An 18,838-nucleotide genomic window follows, 5' to 3' on the forward strand; every position below is an offset into this window, starting at 1 on the left:
TTATGATTAGAGTGTTAATATACAAAATGCAAAAGCAGACAGAGATCAATATGAAACAAATAGCTAAAGCCCTAAATTAGCACAGAGCTCCTTTTATTAAACAGACTTGGCTTTGAACAGGCCATTGCTAGCACCAGGGTTGTGCACTCTTTAGAATTGGTTTTGTTTTGTTTTGTTTTGTTTTGTTTTGTTTTGTTTTGTTTTGTTTTGTTTTGTTTTGTTTTGTTTTTTGTTTTGTTTTGTTTTGTTTTGTTTTTTTTTTTTTTTTTTTTTTTTTTTTTTTTTTGTTTTGTTTTGTTATTGTATTTGTGTTATAGCAGGCAGGCAGACTGACATAGACATAATCATTTTTAAGATTGTTAGAAATTATTAATGAAGATATTACAATAAACTATTTTTTATTTTTAAATATTTAATCAATATTTATAACAGTTATTTAATTTTATTTAATTATTATATTCAGATACTGTAAGTGCTTTCTATGTCTGCCTGTTAATTAATTATAATATTTAAAATATATAGTTTACACTATTATTAAAATAATATATACGTATATATTATATATATATTACAATTTATGTATTTAAAATATATTTATTAAAAATAAAACAAAAATAAAAGGTATTTTTTTAACTAGAATAAAATTTATATAGATGATTGGATTAATTAAAAATATTAATAATATAATAATAATATAAATAATATTCGTTATAATATTTATAATAAAATGCAAAAGAAATATTAAAAAAATAATATATATATATTAATATTTAGGTTTATATTTTAAAAGAAATGTAGACATTCATATTACTCTTAAAACCTTTTTTTTTTTTTTTTTGCATTAAAATTTTCACTTCTGAATTTTAACCCTCACTATCAATACAGCCTTTTAAACCCTGCGTTCTGATGCAGAACTTTGGGGAATAATTTGTTTAAAATCCTCCTTGCCTACACATCAGAGCATTTTTAGCTCCTAGGGTTAGATCAACATCAATAAAGTCCTCGCGATCAGGCGCGGAGTCCAGGGTGACTCGAGACAGCCATTATACGCCTGGGATGTGTGGACTGATGGTGATCAATTAGTGTAATAAACCACTGATCAGAGAGCTGGTCTTCAGTGTGACAGAGTAATCTGGTTTCTAATCCAGGCCTAGACTGCAGGGACACGCCAGGATGGAGAAGTCCCTCTATTATACATCAGTAACATGTGAGGCAGCGATCGATGATGCTGTTCATGACCGTAGTGTGCACTGTGCACAACATCTCGCTCCTGATCCCATCAGTGCCGATCGTTTACTTATTCATCACTTCAATCATTTATTAGTTCAGGGATTTATTTGATGAATGCATGTCACACTTAGAGACTCGTAAATGTGCGGAGTGATTCACATTACGGTGATGCTGGTTGGTGTGTTCTTAAAGCAGCGGAGGTGAAGTTTGAAGGTGTCAGGCCTGATATGCTCACTCTGGGCAATGTGGAGGAAAAAAGGTCCATTGAACTGTTTGGAGTTTGGAGAGCTAGTCTCCTCCCGCCCCTCTCTCTCGTCGTTTCTATCCAGTCACTTGATTTCTTCTGCTGCTGTCTGTGCACTCATGCAGAATTAGCTTATTTGTCAGTGGGTTGTGCCTCAGAGCCCCGGTGCACATCTCCAAATCCATTTCCAGAAGCGAAGCACAAAGGACGTTGTCCTTATGTCATGACGACAAATTTGCTGAGCCTCCCCGATCCGAATGCAATGCAGGAAAATGGTCCCATCGCTCCTGCGGGGGTCTATGGAGCACTAATGAATGGGCTTCTGGCTGCGAGGAGTTCTCATTGCACCTTTTTTTATTATTATGATTATTACTATTGAGTGTAAGCTACATTTTTCCCTTCTTCCTGTAAACCCAAGGTGCTCTGTAAACATGACTCATACGTTCGGCTCCTGCAAGAGAGAGATGACTTCTCTTACAAATGTATATATCTGAAGAACTACTTCTGCTCATGTGAAGAAACACATTTTTTGGCCTCTGATTTTGACCAGAAGTGCTTCTCCAAAATACTAACATTTTTAGAAGCTGTTCACACAGGATGCAAGACTGGATTCAAAAACAGCTAGATGCAGCACAGAGGAATGGAAAAAAGTGCATGGGGTCTTGAGAAACTTTATTTTAAAAGTTTTTTTTTAGCTTTACATCGTGGTGCTCATGATGCAAAACCAGTGTTAATGTTTCACAGTTTATTGTTATATGTGTTTTCTTATGTCTATTACATTTTACAATTTTACTTAATTACTTAAATGGCATCTAAATTCAATAACATACATCGCATTTTAGTTGATGCTAAACAAAATATTAATTTATTAAATTTTTTTAATGTTTTTGTGTCTTCTGTGTCATTTATTTGAAAAAATTAAAAGTTTTTTGCAGCAGTTACTGCAGTCTTCATTGTCACATGATCCTTCAGAAAGCTGTCTGTCACTTTTGAATGGTAATGCACTCTTGCTGAAAGTAATGATTCATTCCTAAAAGAAGAAAAAAAAATACCAAAGTCATTTGAACTGTAGTACAGTATATGTGCATTAAAGAGTATGGTTAAGCTATTACATTTGGACTGGAAGAATTTACATACTGATCATTGTTTCTCCATTTTTGTTCAACCATTCATGGAGACTGCCTTTATTTATTTATTTATTTATTTAGAAAAGTTTTATATTAACCTCTTAGTGGTATGTAAACAAAAAAAAATAAAAAATGGCTACACAAGTCAAACCCAGCAGTCAAAGGTGTCTGTTTAGTGCTTTTACATACACTAACTAGTGTAGACATAACACACTTAGTTTTCCTTTATAAATGGCCCCTTTTCATATTTTCACCAATGTTCTTTTAAAACATAAGATAATAATTTGTAAAATCTCCATATTAGTCCTAAATCACACCCTCATATTCATGATTGTCTTTACATTAGTTTTCTGTTTAGTTAATTTAATATAATTTTTTACGCTATATTGGCATGTTCTGTGCCCATACACTGATGTATTTCTTTGCCATTTGACTTTGTTTCCTCCCACTATGTCTGATGTCAGAAGCTGGATGTGGGGTTTCCTCAGCAGGTGGTGTTTTTAAATGAATCCAAAAACTCTGTGGAAACCATCCTCCTCCTCACCTCCTCAAAGCAACAACAATAGCTGGTTACAACGTAATGAATGGCTAAATCACACCTGCTTTGTTTACTCATTTGTGACTGTCACACTGTTCTCTGTTCATGGATTCCAGGAACTTTAGGCTTGTGCTTCCCAAAGGTTCCCACATCTGAAAAGCCACACAGTGTGAGCTGAAAAATGACTCTGCAAATGAGTTTTTCTTTTTTCTTTTTCTTCAAAGAGACCGCTAAAAAAGATGAAGCACCCCAAAAAATCCATACGGTTTCATCAGGGCAAGCTTATATGCATGAAGTTTAGTCCTTACCTGTTCTTAGTGACAACAAACAACTCCATCCCCACTAGCATTAGCTCAGAGCAGATGCTCTAATGAACACCTCAGTGCCATTGGAGGAAGTGGGACACAACATGAAACATCACAAACAGTCTCATATGTTTCTGTACTCACTAGCAGGAGTCCTGACGATCAAAAATTGCAGCTTCTGACATCAGACATACAGTATAAAGGGAGGAAACACGTATTATAGTCACTACTGTAAGTATTTTGGAAACAGCACAATTTGGTGTTTTTTTAAAAATTTATTTATTTATTTTTTTGTCCCACACTGAGGGAGGAAAAAAGTATTTTAGTATTGTAATGATTTATATTTTGGAAAGAATACAAACAGAATTTGAAGAATTTATAAAGAAAAATCATGAGAAGCTTTTTAAACCCTATTTCTAGATGAGGATTATATATATTTTTTATTTGGGAAGGAATTGTACTTTTTTTGTCCTTTTTTGTTCTGAAAAATGCACATTCTATGTTAACAATTATACGGCTGTGATTTATCGGTAGCCTGTCTGAAACTAGTTTGTTTAGGAGGAAAAAAGACATCTGCCAAATGCATACAATGATTTTGAAAAGTCTGAATTCTGTAAGATGTTTCTTGAGTAGCAAACCAGCATATCAGAATGATTTCTAAAGGCTTGTGTGACACTGAAGACTGGAGGAGTGAATGTTGGGAATTCAGCTTTGGAATAAGTTAAACTTTACAATGCATTAAACAGAAAACAGTTATTGTAATTTTTAATAATATTTCACAGTTTTACTGTATTTTTGATCAAATAAATACAGCCTTGGTAAGCATAAGAGACTTGCCATTTAAAAAAACATGTTTTATAAAATCTTTTCGACCCCAAATTTTTGAATGGTTAGTGTAAATATAAGGAGATCATTCAATGTCTTTACATTCCTGTGAAATCATTGACCGCCTGGACAACAAGGCAGAAGGCTTCGAGTTTGGACGCAGGTACTGTGACCCTTTGTGGTATGTCCCAGCCTGTTTGATTAATTAGTGCAGTGAAGAGAATATATAGAAAGGTGAGGAGAGCATTACTCCCTCCTGAACGCACGCTCAATACCTTTACCCATCTATTGAAAAGAAGGTAGGTTGTCTAAAGGAAATGGGGCCTGCATACAGAGCGAGCGCTTCTTCTCTTCCGTCTATGTTTAATGTCAGACTGCACACACACCAGCTGTGTGCAATAAGCAGCGTTGTTTTGAACACTCTAATACTTGCTGATGATGAACTCTATTAGAATCCACCTTATTTGGCGGTGCTGAACCCGGAGAAGTCTTGTTATGAAGCTCGTAGATAGATAATCCAACCTCACGATAGTCTAACCCACAGGGCGGCCATTAATAATAATCTACGGGATCTTATCTCACTTAATAATGCAATTAGCGGCTGAGTGCATCGACTTGAGCTGTAATGTTTAGGGTCCGCAGTTCAGGCCAGGTGTTCCATCATCCCTTAATGTTCTGACAATTTACTGGCCGTGAATGAGATTCACAACAGCGATCCTCTGGATGTAAACGATAAGCGTGATTTGTTTGCCGAAGGGCGACGCGTCACGGAAATGTGGATTCTTCTTGTTTTCGTGTCACGTTTATTGATTACATTTTATAATATGAACATATTGTGCAAAACACACCCAGGCTATTCCCCTAATAAATTCCCCTGACCAAGGTCGGGCATTGTGGGCAGATCATGAAGTATAGATCAGCATGGCCATTCTATTTGATGTATTTCTCTGACTTGTTATCTCTCTAAGCATCTGTTTCTTGTTACAAAGTGATGGCATAGTATCTGAAATGGAGACAGAGTTCCTAACCAGCCAGTTATGAGCATCAGAGGTTATTATTGAATACCTGTCTACTTTGTTATCCAGAGCCCTTTGTTTCCTCAAACTCCCCTGTTCCGCGGCACTGTGGTGTTACAGCGGGTCAGAGCTCTCTCGTGAGCCGTTCTGTTATCATAGATATTTATTGTCTCTGTATACCACATCTAACACTGCCTTAATATGACATTGGTTGCACTGAGCATGTTGGCCGTTTCAGTTCCAGTTGGCTTCTTAAAGGAACATTCACCTTTAAATTCTGTCATTGTTTGCTTTCTTTCTTCAGTCTTTTCAGTACAATGAAAGGACTAAGAGCCTGCTCTTTTAGATGAGAAATTATATCCTTGAAAGTATAATAAAAGTGGTCAATATGACTCCTGCACTTTATTTCAAGTCGTCTAATGTCATATGATTGCTTTTATGTGTTGAACAGACTCAATTTTTTTCTTTTCTTTTTTTTTTTAAGTTTCAAAGGTCATTATTCATTAAAAGCTCAACAGCTGTTCTAGAACATCTAGGCATGTTCCAGAGAGTTTGTGAGAGAAGTATAGATGTCATGAATGATTCACAAATCTTTTGAGACAAATCTTTTCACTGAATCCAGATCACAAAACTGGTCTGAATGGCTGCATCCAACATCACATAATTCTCTACTATATAGTTAGCAGGAAACAGTATGTGAAAAGAGTAGTATGTCAGAATTCACACTCTTCATTAAGCAGTAAGTAAAAAGCACCCAAAGGACACTTTACAATCCCATGAGGCCACAGGAGAGGATTTGTGAATGGCAGTGAAGGAACATGGCAAATGTAGTATGTCTGGATAACGTTCAAACCACACACGTTCACACTAAATATAATATTCTTTTTTAACGTCCTCAAAGTAATTGCTTCTCAAAAGAAGAACTTACTCAGAGAAGAAGCAATTTTGGACACACCCAGTGATTCATTTTTTGAATGATTCAGACTGAGGTTCGACTCACTGTGGTTCTAGAAGCCTATTGAAGTATAAAAATTTTGGTTTGTTCATAACACAAAACTATCATGTGTTTTCAAAAGATTTCAAATGTAAAGAAATTTTTATAGTGCTTTTATGGTCTTTTTATGCTTTTTGAAGCTTGACAGCCCCTGGTCCCCATACACTTTTCTTTTATCCAACAAAGTTGCTCAGATTTTCTCCTTTACTGTTTCACAAAAGAAAGAAATGCATTCAAGTCTGGAACAAAAAAAAATGAGAGTGAGTAAATAATGACAGATTTTGCATTTTTGAGTGAACTGTCATTTGAAAGCACGTTCATTGGAGGGTTTGTGAGAGGTTTCAAAATCAGTCATGGTAACTTAAACACATTGTGTTTCTGGATGCTGCTCTACATCAAAAACTACTGCGTGTGATTCAATATAGCAAAACATATGGGGCCAATGAGTTTTATGAACCCCTGCCAAGATGAGAGAAACTGATCGAAGATCACCCCCTCCACATGACCCTGAGTGGAAATGGCTTTAATCTGTGTTGTCGTGAAAAATGAGGGTTGAGGGAGAGAAGAAAGAGAAAACAAACTTGTTATTCTGGCCTTTCCCTATTACTGATGTCTTGGCCTGGCATCGTCAGACAGGCAGGTGGCACATTATGCCAGTAGAGGAGAGGTACCTGCTGGCAGAGCAGGCAGGCAGAAAGAGAAAGACTGAGGGAGAGGGAGAGAACAAGGGTGAGGTGGTGGAAAAACAAGAGCTGAAAAGAGAATGATGGAGTGCGTTTGAATGGTCAGGTAGTTAATGCTTTATGAGACTGGGCCGAGGAGGTGGTGGAATGCAGTGTGAGCAGTATTACGCCACATAAATCTGGAGGCCTGCGTTTGCACTTAATTACCTGAGCCCTGTGCATACCTATAGCTCTTCCCTAATGGCCAGCTCTCATAGCCCCTCTCATGCCACAGGCCACAGAGGCCATTTGCACACTTTGTATGTGCTGTGTGTCAGGCCACATACTCCATACACCAGTTGATTTAGAAACAGTCCAGGAATTTAAATAAATCATATTTATTTGCTTTTACATTTCACAAATGCCTATTTAAATATTTGTTACTTTATTTTTCAAACTTCTTGTGACCTAAATGACCTAATTTGTGACCCAGTGCCCATGCATTTGTGAGATATAAAGTCATAAAAAGACAGACAATTATGAGAAATAAATATGCATTTGTGAGATATACATTAGTCACAAATACAAGAAATATTTATTTTTGTTTATATGTATAAATACATATTTTTCACATAATTGTAAGTAATTTCACTAATGCATATTTATGTATATGTGACTACATTTCACAAGTATATATCATTATTGTGACTTTAAATCTCACAAATCTCACATTAAAGCGTATTTATTTCTCATAAATGTACAATTTTTTTCTCATATTTTGAGAAATATATCATATATCTCTCAAAATAGTAATCAAGTTGAATTTTTTCCATCATGTTTATTCATTTTTAATTAATTCGACTAACTCACATTTGCATATTTTGTTCTTGTAAATGTAACTTTATATTAAGTGATTTTAAAACTCACTAATGCTTATTTATTTTTCATAGTTATGACTTCGTATCACAAGTGCAAATTATTTTTAAGGTTTGTGACTACTGTACATCTCATAAATGCATTTATTTCATAACTGTAAATCACAGATCTCACAATAGTGACTTTATTTTTATATTCATTGTTTTATTGTTATGCTGATTGTCATTATATCACAAATTCAGGAGTGACTCCAGTATTCCATTCTCATATGGAATTAAAATTTAGGGAATTCATGCCTGCATTTTAATGAAGTTGTCACTTGGTTTGCAATGCGCACATGGGCATTGAGCAAATCCCTAAGTAGTAGTTGCAGCATGTTGTAGCGTACATGAATGTTATAATGATTGCCTCACTTTACAATCAAAAGGTTTAAAAAATAAAAATAAAAAAAAGGCTTATATGCCTGTAATTAAAGGTAGAGCCTGTCTCAGATCTCCTATTAGCTGTCTTGTCCAGGTCAGGTTTGTTTGGCCTCTCAGGCAGGCAAGATCAGAATTTCATGCATAAGATGGCTCCCGTCAGGGGGCCCTGCTTTTGAGCTGCCCATTATGGATTTAACGATTTCCCTGGTGCGCACGGTGGCTTCAAACCCCAGGATCCGTGTAACGCTGCCATCTTGAACGCCTCTCATTGACCTTGGAGATTATTGCTGGACTAGGCAGCAGAAAAGTTATGCTATATCTTAGTCAGGAGCTGTCTTCTATCAATGAGATGCTGTGTTGGCCATCGATTGGTTCTATGCCAGGACACAGCTCTTGATTGATGCTTGGCGAGTGGCGAGCTAGCCTGGAGGACAGCCTTGGGAGAAAACAGAGGCACTCTGCTTTTCCAGTGTAATGGCTATAATGATGGAATGTGCATGGACACTCTGTGAGCTTCAAGAATCCCATACCCAATTACCCATTTTTATTTGGTTTTATAGGTTGATTTCATTTTTGTTGTTGTCGTTGTTGTTTGTTGTTTTATTATTGTTAAAAAAAATGTTTTTGTTAGATCTTTGAACTTTAAGCTTTCTGAAGCCTTGATAACCTGGTGTGTTTTAGACTCTTCATAAATACCTCATCAAGTCTTTTTCAGTGATGGTGGGCATAAATTATAAACTTGCTACAGCGACCTGTGTACCTCCTCATAAATATCCCACTACCTTTCCCTTCCAAATGGTTTGGTCCTTGTTATATGATGTAATGAAACCAGCTTACACCCTTTCTTGAGAGCTGTCAGTCAGTTGTGGCAGCAAGTAATGAGTTGCATTATCAAGGTCCTCCAGGGGTCCTTGTCAAGACACTTGTGCTAAATAAAATACACTTACGAAGAACAGAGGGTCAAAGTAAGGCTGTTGCACCGTTGAGAATTGAATTGAGAATGCCATTTAAAATCCAGTACAATTCCTGAATTGAAACTGAATATGAATGGGAATTATGTTGTGGAGAAAATACGGTAGTTGGTTGTATAGATGGTTGGTTGGTTGGTTGGATGGATAGATAGATAGATGGATGGATGGATGGATGGATGGATGGATGGATGGATGGACGGACGGACGGACAGGCAGATAGATATATAGATAGATGGATAGATAGATAGATAGATGGACAGACAGACAGACAGACAGACAGATAGATGGACAGACATGCTTTTTTGGCAGATCACGTTGATGTATTTGTTTAGAAGCGCATCTGTGAGTTTTCTGGGTCTGAAACATCAAACGCATTCACTGTCATTGGCTGATTTTGAGCCTGGCTGAATTGTAGTGATTTTTTTTTTAACTGGGATGAGATGTAACATTGAAATCCCTTTGTGATGCCAGTCAGGATGTGTCACAGTCATTTAATTTGCCAAAGCCTCCAGCTCTGGCACAATTTCCAGACATATTAAAGATCTAAAGATCACTTCTTTTTATCTTTGAATGTTTGTACGTGTTTGTGCAGTGTGTGTGTGTTGGTCCTGTCTGACCCTGGTCTTGTTAAGGGAATGCCTCTGTGTGGTCAGTTCACTGGAGAACACAGGTTGTCAGGTCAGGCCCAATCAATCAGCTTTGATCTTTAATAGACCCTCTCCCCAAGCTCCTCAATTAGACCTCCTGTGCTGGATTTTCCAATACAAGGTATCCTGAGGCTAGCAAAGGGATCACACTATTTGTGACTTACACACAAGCACACACATACACGGCCACATTCACTCACACACATTCTAAAGCACTTCCTCTATTAAGGACATCCAATGTGGCTGTTTATAAACGTTTATCATGTGTTCAAAATCAATGCATTGTAATGTATAGCAGTAGTTCTCACCTGGTGGCAGGTCCGCTCTGGTCGCAGACATGATAAATGGATAAAATGATAGATATAAATTATGATAAATATGAGAGTTTATTATATATATATATATATATATATTGGTACAAATGTTGTGGTCAGTAAGTTTTTATTTTAATATAAAATAAATATATTTTTTATTCCGAAATTATAAAACTACTAATCAAAAGAATCCTGAAAAACCACAAAAATATTAAGACTGATAAAAATATTAACTGATTTTTCTTGTCTTTTTTTTTTTTTTTTTTTACATATAATGATAATATATATGATAATAGTTTTTACTGTTTTAAATCAAATAAATTCAGCTTTGGTGAGCATAAAAGATTTCTTTCAAAATCTTTTAAATGGTAGTATTTATAGAATATTTAGGCTAATACTAAAGCAAAAATGGTGTAGTGTTTCTTTCTTGTATTAATTGGGTAATTTCTCAACTCTGTTGTTTATGCAATGTAGATAATGGGAATATTGATCAATTCTATATAGTACAACTTCGGTCGTGAAGCAAAGTTAGTAAACCAGTGATTGCAAAATAATAGTTATAAATTCAATAAGAAACCACTTTTATCTTTTGCATACTAAAAATAGCGAGCAGCACCATATTTCATCTCAGAAAAATTGGTATAAATATATGTTGCTATATATATTATGGTTTTAAAAATCATTAAAAAAGAATAGTTTAAACTTGCATAAAAAGCTTTTTATTTGCCTTTATTGGCCATTTTGGATTTTATGTCTATATTTGTAGGAGTGTTGCAACTGTTATTTTATTTAAATGCACAATAAGCTGCACAATAGTTCTAAAAATGCAATCTAAATTAAGTTTAGTGCTTATCGTTACCATTGTGATTATATTGTCACACACTATTTACATCCCTAATCCAGCCAGTAGCGATTAGATTCAATATGTGCTTTCATCACCTTACAGCATTTCTCAGTCACTGTCATCCTCAGAATTCTCTCTCTCTCTCCAGCCAGTAGCGATTGGATTCTATATGTGTTTTAATCACATTAAAGCACACACACACAAGAGGAGTTTGAACTCGAAGCCTCTGTGACTCTTGACTCCTGGGAATCTTTTGGGGGCTGTGGGTGACAAAACAGAGCAGATCAAGAATGAGCTGCAAATTTCCAGTCTTCTTGAGGAAAGAGTCCTCAGCAGCATACAGATTACACTTGCAGCTTGCTTTCTTTCTTTCAGGGTGTTTTCTCTCCCTCTAAATCAAGTTGCAGCTCTTGCTATACAATATAAATGAATCAAGTCTGGGAAGGTGCTTTTTGATGCTTTTGAGTGATTGTTGGGGAGCGATACAGTACCGCTGTCAGAAATATGTCTCTTTTTCCCTGTAGCCATCCGTTTCAGCTACATGGATATGTCTGTTTGCTTATGTGTCGTGCATTCTCGCTTCATCATGTGCCAGAGGTATTTTTTATTGGAAATGGCATGAATATGCGTTTAAAGGGATAGTTCACCCAAAAATGAAAATTCTGTCATTAGTTACTCACCCTCATGTTGTTCCAAACCCGTAAGACCTTTGTTCTTTTTCAGAACACAAAAGAAGATACATACGTAAGACCTTTGTTCTTTTTCAGAACACAAAAGAAGATACATAGACATAAAGGGTGTTTGCTTGTTATGGTCTATTTTGATATGGGTGTATTTAGGGCTTTGAGAATGCTCTATTCTACAACTTTATTCAACAAATTTTCTTTAGCGAGTTACCGTCTTCTGCCATTATGGAGAGCACCACGATGATAATGATATTTTCTACAACTTTATTCAACAAATTTTCTTTAGCGAGTTACCGTATTATGAAATTAAATAAAAAAATAATAATATCACAAATAAAAAATAGTATGTGCTTTCAAATTGATTAATTGTGATTATTTGCATCCAAAATTAAAAGTTTGTTTACATAATAATTGTGTGTGTACTGTGTATTTATATGTGTATATATAAGTATACAAACATGCATGCATATTTTCATAATAATTGTGTGTGTACTGTGTATTTATAATTTTATATAAAATTATATATATATATATTTATATTTTATTAATATTATATATGTATGTATATTGAGTGTATATATTTATTTCTTGTATGTGTGTGTATTTATTTTTTTAAAAATAAAAGTTTTTGTTTATATAACTGTGTATCTTTATTATGTATATAGAAAGACAAAAACACACACACACACACACACACACACACACACACACAACAAGATAGATACATAGATAGATAGATAGATGATATTTTACATGTACATGCATATTTATCTTCATATAATTTATATTATATATAAATATATATATTTAAACATAACATTTTTTCTTAAATATATACTATTTATATATATACATAATAAATATACACAGTACACACACACATATTATGTACACATGTAATTTTTTTTTGTTTGTTGTTGATCAGGATTAATTGTTGCCCAACACAAAATTAAATTTTGGATGTGATTGATAGATTTGACAGCATTAATATGTATATTTGAATTATTTCACATTACAAAAAGTATTATTTGGGCTAAATATTAATATATGATTAATTTTCTAATATTTAAATGTCTATTTTATGTTGTATTTAATGATAAAAATGTTTTTTATATATTTACACTGCTGATCTAAACTTTTATGTTAGTATGTTTTTTTTAAAATATATCATGAACGCCATGATTTAAAGAAAGAAAATTATATTTTCTTATTTCTTTTAATTATAGAATTAAAAAATATATATAAAAGGTCTATATTTAGCAATGTTTTATACACATTTTTATGTTTTTTGTTTTTTTTTTTTGATATATTTAAATTGTTGTTTTTTTTTTTTTTTTTTTTTTTTTTTTTGTTTTTTCTTTTTGCTCCATCAAAACTATATCTAAGCTGTTGTTGTAATTCCAAAATAAAAACTAAAAATTCAGTAGCAGGGACAGCGAGGGTCTCATTGGGCTGGACGCTTGCTCAGCTCGTTTGAGATGTTTGGTCACTGATCAAAGCAGCACTCATTTTGGTGGTCCGTGCACACAAATCTGAAGCAAGTGCAGAGAGACGGAGAGAGAGAGCATACGGGAGGGGGCTTTCCAGCTGTCTCTGGTAGCATGCCAGTGGGATGACATGGGGCTCTGAAGTGTTGGGGGGGAAGCTGGCTGGGGACGAACCTGCGGAATGGCACACTGGAGATATGCAAAACGCTAATGATCCTCGCCCTCCCCCTGCCGGGATGGTTCTCTCTGCCAGGCCGCTCCAAGTGGTCCGTTCCACTGGGGATTCTCACCAGCAGGCCCAGGTATCCATGATTGCTTTTTAATGTGTGGCTCTTGGCCAATGGGAGAAGGGATTTTCATCAAGTATGACTGCAGAAATATTAAACTAGCCTGGGATTATTTTTCAGTCACAGTCCATTAAACTGTAGGGGGAAGTGGAGCCAGGAGCTTGCTCCTGCCTGCACAAGTTAGGCCAATTAGGGTTCTAATTTTTTATTAATACGCTGCAATGTTAAATAAACATGCAAACAGCTTTCTTGTTGTATGCCAATTAAATGCTGTTTTATTTGACTGCCACTTTATTAATGAGGCTGCTGAAGGGGGGGGGTATGTGGTTTTTTTTTATTTTGTTTTTCTGTGTTTTTTGTGTAGGGTCTTTTTTGTTTTTTGAGTAGTATTTTATGAGGTCATAAAATTTTTTTACTCATATTTTAATAAATTATGCCGGTCCGTACCATTGCGAAACTCGGCACATGGGAGAATCGTAAAGCAAAAGGGCGGAAACAAAGAAACGAGCAGCGGGCATGAGTCATTTTTTTATCATGCGGCAGAACGGCACCCCCCACAAACAATCATCTCCCAACTATGGCAGGGAGAAAGTTTCAAAAGCTCATTTTGCCCGATTTTATCGCTTTTCCTGTTCCATCAATATTGCCTTCTGGTTGATTTTTAATTTCAGGTTGGAGACCTCAGCATATTTAGTGCTCGGCTGATGACATTGTATTTATTTAGTACTCTTGTCAATAGCGCACTCAAGTGCAAAAAGTCCCTCCCCCGCCTTTGCTGGGTTTTATACAGATAAGTCAAAATCTCAGTGTACGTACATATATATGTGTGTGTGTGTGTGTGTGTGTGTGTGTGTGTGTGTGTGTGTGTGTGTGTGTGTGTGTGTGTGTGTGTGTGTGTGTGTGTGTGTGTATGTATATATACTGGAAATATAGCTAAAATAGCTAAATTAATTAACCACAGTTAATTTTGTGGTTCAAGAAGTTATGATTTAGTATGTTCTTATATATTAATCAGTTTAAAGAGTGGGCCCTGGCCCCTTGGTTTACTTTATTTTACTACACAAAACAATGAAAACATAATACAAAAAGTGGCTATGGAAGTCAATGTACAGTATAGTTTGTTTCATTTCCATTACACTTTTTATCACTTTTTGTTTTTGCCACAATTTTAAGACTCCATTGTAAGTCATCTGTATTGGTGATAATGATGACAGCAATGATTATGATCATGATATTCCTCTATAGTGAACCTATGAACCACAAATGATAATGATTAGTCATGATTAGGCTGATTGACAAATTGCATGAATTAAAACAAATCCATTTCCGTGCTCTAATGCAATTACCAGAGATGGATCTCTGGGCCAGTGTTTTCCCATGACGATATTTACAGCGTCCAGGCTCCACGACACCTTACGAGTTGGTATTTGTGTGTGTTTGTACTCATGGTCTCTCTAGACTTCAGGAAGGAGGAGGTAGAGGCAGAAACAGTGGCAGCATACGGTTATTAATGCCTTGCGTCCCTTGCAGCTATGTCTGCCGCCACTGCTTCATGCTGTATTAATCAGAGTGCCGGCACGGACTGCCCCTCCAACTGCACATGATTAAGTAGGACTGGAGCAGTGTTTAAACAGACACAGCCACACTCCCGCTCTGAAACAAGGCTTTTGAGCATCCCCAGGGTACAGGAGGGGTAATGAATACATCGTTTGGAGAGGCGTTGTGATGCCCTGGAGAGGGCTCTGGAAGAAGAGGACTTCTTTTTCTCCAGCCCTTGTGAATCAGGCTCTGGCCCAGAAACAGGCAGGGTGGGACTGCCATATGGACAGGCTGGTGTGGCTAGTGTGTTTGGGTTGGACAGATGTCCTGACAGAGCTGCCCCGCTGAGAGGAAGGGCCAAGTCCACCGGTCTAGTATCAGAGCTATGCCAGAACAGATCCGGGTCAGTGTGGCTAATGGAAACACAGGCCCAGGACAGGAAGGCCACTGCCAGAGCCACAAGGCTTGTGGGAGGAAGCTTCCAGCCGGAAGAATACAGACATTATGTCATCCCTGTTGCTCACTTGGCAATAACAAGCGCAAGATTTTTATTTAAGATTTTTTGCAGTGTTATGGGTAGTTATTTTTATACAGTGGCCCCTAAAAGTATTTGGGCACTTGGACCACGTTTAAAAATTTATGAATGTCAGTGCATTACGCAGCAAAATATCAAACCAAGTGTCATATTAGAGAAAGATACTGCAAGCATGCATCTCAAGCAAAACATTGTTTCAAATTCTAAAACAATACACATATAGATTTTCAGACACGTTCTGGCTCTTAAATGTAGGTGGATTTTTACGGTTTGATAAATTTTCTGTCATTTTGCATATATTTTACTGTAGTTCTAATGTCCATTTTGGTAATATGAGCATTTGTCTCTTAGCTATTGCTGTAGTTAAAAATGTAAACCTTTCATTTGGTACATTAAAACATAATATTTCAAAATGAACAAGAGGACCCAAACTATACTGTACAGTTCCAGTGCTGTTGATTTAACAGATCAACACAACCGAAATCTAAAGATTAAAATAAGCTTTAAATTTAATTTCCAATGCAAACCTGTGTAAAAATAGGAGTTTTTAGTCAGAAATCACTATTAATTTTTTACAAATACTGTTATTACATAGAAACGGCAAGTAAACATGAAATTTTGAAGTACAGTAGAAAGATTGAAGATTGAACTATTTTCTAAAATGTTCTACAAATCTTTGTTTTATTTAATTATGTAGTGTTGTTGAATGGTTAAGGTATTTTATAATGTGTTCTACAAATCTTTGTTTTATTTACAACATCTAGAAGTCAGATAGAAGTCATTTGTTTGCTTATACAACACACGGTCACAAATTGAACAGCAATCTTCAACAAAGCATGTGCTGAATATTCAGTGATGCCGGCACTCAAATACTTGAAATCAGACTTGAAGTATTCATTTAAGTACTCATCGCTTAACTTTGTAAGACTTATTTGTTCTTGAACTGGACTACACCATTTGCACTGTGTAGTTTTGATCAATAAAGTATCAATTTGTTTTTGAATCAGATTACCCAAAGGACAAATGTGTGTTTTCTTGCTATTATTTTGCAATACTCATCCTTTTTATCTCTTCACATTCAGTCCGGATTCCAAACTTATATTAAATATGAATTATCTTGCTGCTGGATCGTATATTTAACAGTGGAGCGTGTGTTGTTTTACTGATGAAAAGTGTCGCAGGAAACGCTGGCTAGAATAAAAATATTGATCTTGGATTGAGATTGTTTAAATAAAGATTGCAATTAATTAGAAAGAATGTTTTACCCCAACATTTGTGGAATATGATAACATACCTATGTTTACTCTGCGGTGACACCTGTGTAAACTTGAAAAGTCAGTTCTGAGAAAAATAAGCGTATCATTATTTTTTTATTTTTTTTGACCAATTCAAAATGAGCATTTGTTTTTCAGTTAAAGCCTTTGCCAAGTGATTTATTTCCACATTTATAGAGTTGTTTTATAGTGTTAATTTCTATTTATGTTTCTTCTCTAATTATTGTTATCATAGCCCTAGAATCCTTCACTCTTGCGTCACACTTGAGATTCAAAGCCGGGTGCTTCCCCACAGATCAGGCAAGGATCGTTTATGGCACTTATTGTCATCCTTGCAGAGAAATGCGAGATAATGCAGTCTCAGTTTCAACCTAAACTCCTCCATTCATCTGCATGAGTGCGCAGCGACACGCCGACAAACCCTGGACCGAGATATGCCGATGGCATATTTAGATGTGATGACACTCTTTTCTGCCTTAAATCAAACTGCTATTGCCTCCTTATCAAACCAAAAATACTCCCTCTCACACACTGGTTATGACAACTTTGACATTTGGCTCAGTTTTTAGAGCTCTTGTCAAATTTGCCAAACTGCAGGGCAGAGTGAGATAGAGAGAGTAAGGAAAGGTTGTCAGAGAGAGAGTGAGAAGGGGGCTTTAAAGACAAAGCGCAAGAGGGAAAACTGGGGAAAGGAAGAAAAAGAGACAGGGAGATCAGCCTGGGGGGTTGTTGTAATGTATCTGCAGTGTAGCATGTCAGTCCAGCTTTACTTTACCGCATCCTCATCTCACCGTCAATAATTAATCACAGGTGAGGCATGGTGAGAAACATGCCCATGGATGCCAAAGGAGCTTCAACCGGTGCCAACAGACAGCAGGAAAGCCTCAAATGCGATGACAGCCATCCCTCCCTGCCTCGAGTCTCACCTTACGACATGTTCCTGTGATGCAACGCACCTCGGTCTGAATTACATCACCTGCGAAAAGAGCAGGAACGCTGCTCGGCCTCCAAATCTACGGTGAAGCGGCTGTTTTATTGCTAATTAGGCCATATCTTTTTATTCCTAGACACCAAAAAAATCAGCCACATGTATCATGGATATAAATGCGTTATAGTTGTGATCGATTGGCTGTAGCAGGGCCCTGTGGTATGAATATTCATGGGGTGATGTATAGAGAGGGAGGGAGTGGCATCAGAGGCTCGTGGTGTGTGATCCGTGGACTTTACAGTCACTGCCGGGTAGCCTGCGGCTAGCAGCCACCATAAACAATAACGCAAGGCCCATTTATAACACTAAAACTCATGTGTCGCCGCAGCCACAAAGAGCACAAGTGACATTTTAATGGGCCTTTTTACTTTTTGTTTTTCAATAATGAATGCATGGCTTGCTGTGGTGCGCTCCACAATATGCACTTCACTATTGTTTTGAGGCATAATGCAGATTTTTGCTGTACTTGGCATTTATAGGGAATAATTTAATACACATCGCAATCTTAACACGCGCTTCTCTGAGTCCGCTCTCAGACTGGGGGAATGTTTTGGGGTTTTTTTTTAAACTGAACTGCTGGGATATGGTGTGTGTATTTGTGTGTGGTGTAGTGGTGTGATGTCAGTCATGTTTTCTTTTTGTCTTTGTGAGTACCGATCATTGTGTGTTTGTGTGTGTGTGTATGTGTGTTTATGAGAACACAAATGTGTATAATGACATGGGTACTAGAACGTAAACATGGTTTATGAGGACACTTCCTGTGTCCCCATAAAACAAAAGGCTTAAAAAACATACAAAAGTGTGTTTTGTGAAATTCAAAAATAGCTCAAAAATTTCTGTACTATACAGTTTGTACAGTATAAAAACCATTACACCTATGGAGAGTCCCCGTAAACCACAAATGTAAGTGTGTATGTGTGTGTGTGTGTGTGTGTGTGTGTGTGTGTGTGTGTGTGTGTGTGTGTGATGCGTGTGTGTGTGTTACCCAAAGGAGGTTGAATGCAGCTGTTAGTTTGCTTTGCTGTGC

The 18,838-nt window shown here is 36.3% G+C and overlaps 1 protein-coding gene across 11 annotated transcripts in view; it reads left to right on the forward strand.

Annotated features, from left to right (window-relative positions):
• Positions 1-18,838, forward strand: part of LOC109084702 (RNA binding protein fox-1 homolog 3-like) — a 384,371-nt gene that overhangs the window by 228,001 nt on the left and 137,532 nt on the right. The gene's annotated exons all lie outside the window — the stretch shown is intronic.

Source organism: Cyprinus carpio, chromosome B12 (genome assembly GCF_018340385.1).
Source record: "Cyprinus carpio isolate SPL01 chromosome B12, ASM1834038v1, whole genome shotgun sequence".
Classification (NCBI taxonomy): Eukaryota; Metazoa; Chordata; class Actinopteri; order Cypriniformes; family Cyprinidae; genus Cyprinus; species Cyprinus carpio.